The 7,031-nt window shown below is 39.1% G+C and overlaps 1 pseudogene; it reads right to left on the bottom strand.

The window, feature by feature from the left end:
- Positions 1-2,531: 2,531 nt before the first annotated feature.
- On the bottom strand, positions 2,532-5,977 carry LOC149234567 (UDP-glucuronic acid decarboxylase 2 pseudogene; annotated as a pseudogene).
- Positions 5,978-7,031: the final 1,054 nt, after the last annotated feature.

The raw sequence follows: 7,031 nt of genomic DNA, 5'->3' as shown, positions 1-7,031 counted from the left end.
TCTTATCTGCATTATGAATAGTGTCCAAAATCTAGGAGCCATCATTCTACAACCAAAAACTAGAGAATTTTATACTTATCTCCATGTATCAGTCTGCCATGGCCTCCTACTGGTCTCCTTTTTTCTTTATTCCAAAGTTGGTCTCCCTTATCAGCTGCTTGATCTCTTCCAATTTGTTGTCCTACATTATGAGGGTTACCTGCATGCTTTGTATCTCTTTTTTCATGTTAGGATTTCCCTGAGCCAGTTCCGCCATCTCCATGGCCACCTGCTCCATTGCTTTTGCCAACAGTCTCTTCATAACCTAGTAAACATGTAATGCCTGTTTGTACAGTGTCATGCGCCCTCTGGTGTTTCCCGGATCTGGCAGCAAGTATTCCCAGTCCTCCATTTCTGAACCCGACTGACCCTGTGTGGCTTCCTCCTCCATTCTCTGAATTATTCTCCGGATATCCTCATCTGTGTTTTCGTTGTAGGCTCGTTCTGCATACTGGACCCTTTTCTTTAAAGTTTTCCTATACCTCCTTTTCCCCATCGTGGCTTGCTCACTGTTCTCCCATTGTCTAGCCGATCTTCCTCTCCCTCTACGGCCACAGGTCCTTCCTCTTCCCGTTCTTCCTCTGTTATCCTCCTTTATTCTGTCACCCTGATCCTTCATTCCAGAGGTGCCACCCTGGTCACCTCCCGCTCTTCGCCCTCTGTCCCTCCTTACTCCATACTTTCTTTCTTCCTGAATTTCAACCTTAGGGGGCCCCTCTGTCTCCAATACACTCTTCCCTGGCCGCTCCCGATCGTCCTGTTCAGAGTTATACATTTCCTCTTCATCTTCCGTCTCTTCCATGCCTATCTGGTATTGCTCCATGGCTTCCCACGACTCCATCTTTTTCCCTTTCTTCCCCAGTCCCTTTCCGTCTCTGCTCTCCTCAGCCACTTCCTTTCTCGTTCTTCTCACCATTACCATTCGTCTCTTCCTCTTCGTGGTATGTGGTCGACCTTTCTGCCTTCCCTGTTTTATCTTAAGCTCTGTTATGGTCTTCGCCACCCTGCCTCCTTGCGCTCTCACTATAATTGTTGTGATCCCATTCTCTCCTTCGCACCTCTTCTCTCCTTTATGATTTTTCCTTTGTCGCTCCTCCTCATTCCTCTTCACCACCTCCCGCTGCTGCCTGTTATTTCCATCATCTCCCACTTCTCCACATCTGTCTTTTGTACCATCTTGCCCATGTCCCATCGCTGCAGCATTTCTACCACCTCTTCTGCCTTTCTTTACTTCATCTCTGCCTCGCCTTGGAATTATATCCTCTCTGCAGATCTTCCTGCTTGCCGTCATGATTACCCATATCCCATATGACCTATCATTATTTTTCTCTCTCACCATATTACTTGATCTCCTCGCCACCATTTTCACCCCGATCGGGGAAAAGTGTTTAGTATTTTGAGTATTGTTTGAATTCAAATATAAAATTGATGTTAGTATAACACAATTATTAAGCAATGATTTTTAATTCTTTGGGAACTCGCTTTAATATTTTGAAAAATAATAAATTAATAATTAAATTTAAATAAAAAATATAAAAAAATATTGATTTAAAAATTAAATAATTATTATTTTAAGTATTATATTAAAATTATATAAAACAAAAATAAATTCTTTTAAATCTATAAATTAGAAAACCATAATAGTTTAATACCAAATATATTAGGAGTTGTCTATAATGCGACCTTTTGGAGATTCCGGTGACGGAATCCGGCGGAAGAAATTGAGGTTAAATCTTGATTTGTTGCAGTTAAAATGGTTTTTTAACTGCATATTTGGATTCAGCACCCTCGAAAACCCCTGGGACGCTTTCATTGTGCAGAAACTAGCTATCAAACTTGCGATTCCAATAAATTCCTGCCGGATTTCGACCGGAAAAACACGCCGGAAGAGCTTTCAAAAAGTCGCGTTATAGACTATTTCAATATATTATAATCGGTATGGAAGCTAAAAACACTAGACACCCATAACACACCATTAGATAAACAAGCAATTAAACTAATATACTAAATTACCTATTAACACTTTCCATCTTTCTTAATGATACTTCCTTTTCATTTTTTCGAATTATGTTAAGTAATATAGGTCGATAGCCAAAAAATTATAGTATCTTGCCTCTCAATAAATAAATGTATAGATCGAGAGACAAATAAGAACAAAATATCTCTCCTCTTCATAAAATAAAAATAATTGTTCATGCTTTAAAATATCTTCTGCGAGTTAAAAAGCAAAATGGAGTTTTAAAATGCACTCGATATCATTGAAAAAAAAGTGATCTGATTGGTTGTGAAATACATGGTAAGGATAGATGTCGATATTTGATTGATGGGCAGTTCAGTCTTAAATGCGTACTCATCTAATTGACACCAGGGAAGAAACATCAGCGAGAAAATCCGGGTGCAACGCCCTTTCTTTTATGTCCAACTGTCATGGAATCCAGGAACGCCCTTGCTTTTATGTCAGCAGATTCATAAACTCGGAGATGTTCGTCTCCCTATAGTGCCGGGTGCTGTTCACTCCAAATTGCATCAAAAGCGGCGCAAGTTAGGAAGGGGGCAAATGTAATCATAAAATCAGAAGACGCAGTTGTGGTACGCATTTTGACGCGTTTAAAATCATAGTCTGATCACATTGCAATCATCCATGATAAGCAGAGATGAATATATTATTTCAAATCAAATTTTAAGTGAAAGATGGAATGAGAGATATTTTGTTTGATAATGATTTGATTTATGAGTGTGTAGGCTGGAAATTTATGATCTAGATTCCCCACAATACATGAAAATTGAACAATTTCAAAGCCATTGAAAATTGACTCTTTAATTAGATTTTCAATATAAAAATTGACTTCGTATTTAGGACTCTTTAATTAGATTTTCAATATAAAAATTGACTTCGTATTTAGATTTTCAATATAACATTTTGAATTCTATGGTGTCATACATATTTTGATATAGTATTTTGTAGTTGAGTTTATATGTGTTTGATTTTACTACCATTTAAATGAGTATAGTTATTTCATAGATTATTAATTAATCTTTATCACATTTGATTATTAAGTTAGAGTATAGTATTAAATTTATCACATAAGATATGGAGTTTGATTTTATTGTTAATTGAGTTGCTAGAGAACAGAGTAAATACCCAAGTCTATTTGTATTATTAGGTCATTTGTTAAATTTAACTAAATTTAGATTGCATATTCTAAAAATATTTGGAAATCTCATCGACAAGAGTGAGGTCAATGTTTTGACCTCATTTTTATGTTCAGATTTCAAAATATTCCCTAAATCTACAATCTACATAAAGATAGCTAAATCATCCACAATTTTTTAGATAAAAATCAGACTTGAATTGAAAAAGAAGGAGTTACAGCTCACAGGTGAGTACCACACCTGGAGACTGCACTCAAACAAAGAGAACTCTCTCTGTACACTCTACTTACATCAAATGAGCAATTACATCATTAAGTACATTACTAGAACTCAGGAAGTTGCAACCAAACTCCTAAACTCTAGGAACAAATCCTAAACTAAGGAGATACGTTACAACTTGTGTAACCATTTCTCAATTAATACAAAATAATATTAATTATTTTCAACTCCCCCCTTTAATGGAGAAAGGATTATCCTGAACTCCTAGCATCCCTCTAAACAATTCAAACTTTACACACCCAAGAGGCTTAGTAAACATATCAACCATGTTATCACAAGTTTTACAATATTCAACACATATCTCTTTTGACTGTAGTTTCTCTCGATGAAGCAGAGCTACAGTGCTCTGCTTTTTGCTGCTCCATGCTATGACCCCGGATCCAATGCTGAATGCGTAACCTGTGATAGATCTTTGATCATCCAAGTTACCTACCCAATCGGAATCTGAAAAACCTGCTAGAATAACATCATAAGTGTTAGTGTACAAAATGCCATAATTACTAGTACCACTAAGATACCTCAACACCCTTTTTGCTGTGACCTAGTGACTTTCGAGTGGTTTTGACATGAACTGGCTCAACACACTAACAGAATATGCCAAATCTGGTCTAGTTGTAGTCAGAGATATCAAACTGCCAACTAGCTGTCTGTACATAGTTGCATCCACCTCTTTAGTACCGTTGTCACTGCGCAACTTTAAATTCTGCTATAATGGTGTTGCTGCTGATCTGCACTGCTCCATTCTGAACCTTTCCAGCAAGCTTCTGGCATACTTCCCTTGAGTAAGAAAGGTTTGTCCAGAGTCTTTCCATCTCATACACTTGTGACATATGATTTCTTTGATAAGATTGTTAGCATTCCTTGTTATGATCATATCATCTACATACAAATAAATCAAAGTAATTTGCCTCTATTTGTTAAACTTGGTATACAGATTTGGATCATTCAAGCTCCTATGAAAGCCATGTTGTACAAAAAATGAGTCAATTTTCTCATACCATGACCTAAGTGCCTATTTTAAACCATAAAGTACCTTTTTCAATTTACACACAAGATGTTCCTGCCCCTTTTTCACAAAACCTTCAGGCTGTACTAAATAAATTTCTTCCTTCAAGTCACCATTCAGAAATGCAGACTTAACATCTAGCTGGTGTAGCTGCCATTTGTGTTTTGTTGCTAAGGAAATTAGCATTCTAATGGTGTTTAATTTGGCTATAGGAGCAAAGGTGTCATCGAAATCTATTCCTTCTTGCTGTGAGTAACCCTTTTCTTCTAGACTAGCTTTAAGTTTCTCTATACTCCCATCTGCATTTATTTTTGGTTTATACAGCCATTTGCATCCTATGGGGGTTTTACCTTCAGGCAATTCAACCAAATCCCAAGTATGGTTTCTGTTTATTGATTCTATTTCCTCATACATTGCAGCCCTCCATGCATCATATTTACTTGCTTCCTCATAATTTGCAGGTTCTACAATGTTTAAAAACTTTGACATTAATGCACAGTCTTTCAATTTAGAAGGTAATCGAGTATTCCTACTTGATCTCCTTGGTAGGGGACTTACCTCAAATCTGTCTACTTCAGCCTTTTCTGGGCTTACATTATTGATTACATTTCTTGTTACTTCTTCTTCTTGTTTATGCTCCTGCTCTTCATCTTCCTCACTGTTTTCTTCCATTAGCAATGGAATGTCCCAATCACTATTGAAGTCATCCTTTCCTTCTTCAACCTGTTCTAGTTCTAACATTGTAAATTCCCCAGGATTCCCAAGATTGAAAGGACCAACATGTTCGCCCTCCATAAGTCGCATAAGGCCTTCAACCAGATCAGAAACGAACTGGAAGCTCCGTGTCTGTTCCCCATTTCCATAGACTGTCAAAGGCTCCTTGCATAAAGCCTGAGCAACAAAATTACTTACAACTCGACCATCATCAAGGTACATTCGCGGACCGTATGTATTGAAAATTTGAGCAATCTGAACCTCAACATTTTCTCCAACATGCTTGGCAAGTCCGAGTATGTTCAAGATTCCCACATCATTAGTTTTGATAGTCCTCACAGGATTGTGTTTGTGATACAAAACATTCTCCTTCCTTCCTGTGAAGAAATTGTCGACAACAATAACACTGTCGCCTCTTGCTATGAGCCTGTCAAGTAGATGATTGCCAACAAAGCCAGCTCCATCCATCACGACAACTCGCAGGGACTTTCTCTTCAAACCTAGGGGCACTTTAGCCCCTGAATTCACCATCGAAATTGAATGATACTGAGCAAACCGAGAAACAGGCGTCTCATAAACAACCCGATAAGGTTTGTCAGGCACAAACCTTCCATTTTCATTAACATTAGAAGCCAAAAAATCAGGCTGAAGGATAAAGAAAGTTGATGCGATGGCGATTCCTATCAAAATAAACAGCAGCCGCTGCTCCCTCAGCAAATAATCTACTGGACTGATAATAGACCACGTCTTTTCTGGCTTAAGAGAGTACTCATCACTGTTATTCATATTGGACTGATAAAATTTCTAATCCTTTGATTAATAAATCTTCAATGAGCCACCACCGGGCAAGTCCGATCTGTTGCCACCAAACAGATCAGGAACTCCAATGTGCCACCACTGGGAAAATCTGATCTGCTACCATCGAACAGATCAGGAACTCCAATGCACCACAACCGTGCAAATTCGATCTGCTGCCAACGAATAGATTAGGAACTCCAATGTGCCACCACCGGGCAAATCCGATCTGCTGCCACCGAGTAGATCAGGAACTCTAATGCGCCACCACCTGGCAAATCCGATCTGCTGCCATCGAGTAGATCAGGAACTTCAATGTGCCACCACCGGGCAAATTCGATCTGCTGCCACCAAGCAGATCAGAAATTCTATTGCGCCACCACCGGGAAAATCTGATCTGCTGCCACCGAATTGATCAGAAATTTCAAAGCGCCACCACCAAGCAAATTCGATCTGCTGCCACCGAGTAGATCAGGAACTTCAATGCGCCACCACTGGGTAAATCTGATTTGCTGCCACCGAACAGATCAGAAATTCTAATGTGCCACCACCAGGCAAATCTGATCTGCTGCCACCGAACAGATCATAAATTTCAAAGTGCCACCACTGGGCAAGGCTGATCTGCAAAAATTGCAGATTTTCCACAGAAAAAGAGGCTAGTGCTTCATGACGGCGAAATACCCGCGCTGAAAACAAAATCGACACGTCTTACGAAATTGGCACGATTAAGGCTTGATTTTCCACGCCAATAGGACTTTCTGGCGCGTTGACGCAACTATCGCTCTCAAAACCGTGCCAAGTGGCGCTACTGTTTCTTAATAAATTGCGCCAACCCTTCGTTCCGCTCAAAAATGGCGCAACTGTTCGCGATGAAACTGTGCCAACCCTATTTTCCGCTCAGATATGATTAGTCATCTGAGACCTGTCTTCAAGTGTTACTGTAGTCCACCTGATTCTACGAATGCTTCTGTACACTCCACTGCCACTACAGTTCTATAATCAATGATGCATCCTAAAAGAAAATTAAGGCTATCCCTACTCTGTG

This window comes from Pinus tabuliformis, chromosome 8 (assembly GCF_031772625.1).
Source record: "Pinus tabuliformis cultivar Carrire ecotype Pingquan chromosome 8, CPIR1, whole genome shotgun sequence".
NCBI classification, from domain to species: domain Eukaryota; kingdom Viridiplantae; phylum Streptophyta; class Pinopsida; order Pinales; family Pinaceae; genus Pinus; species Pinus tabuliformis.
Note: the sequence above shows the minus strand (reverse complement) of the source record. Positions and strands in the feature narration are given on the sequence as shown.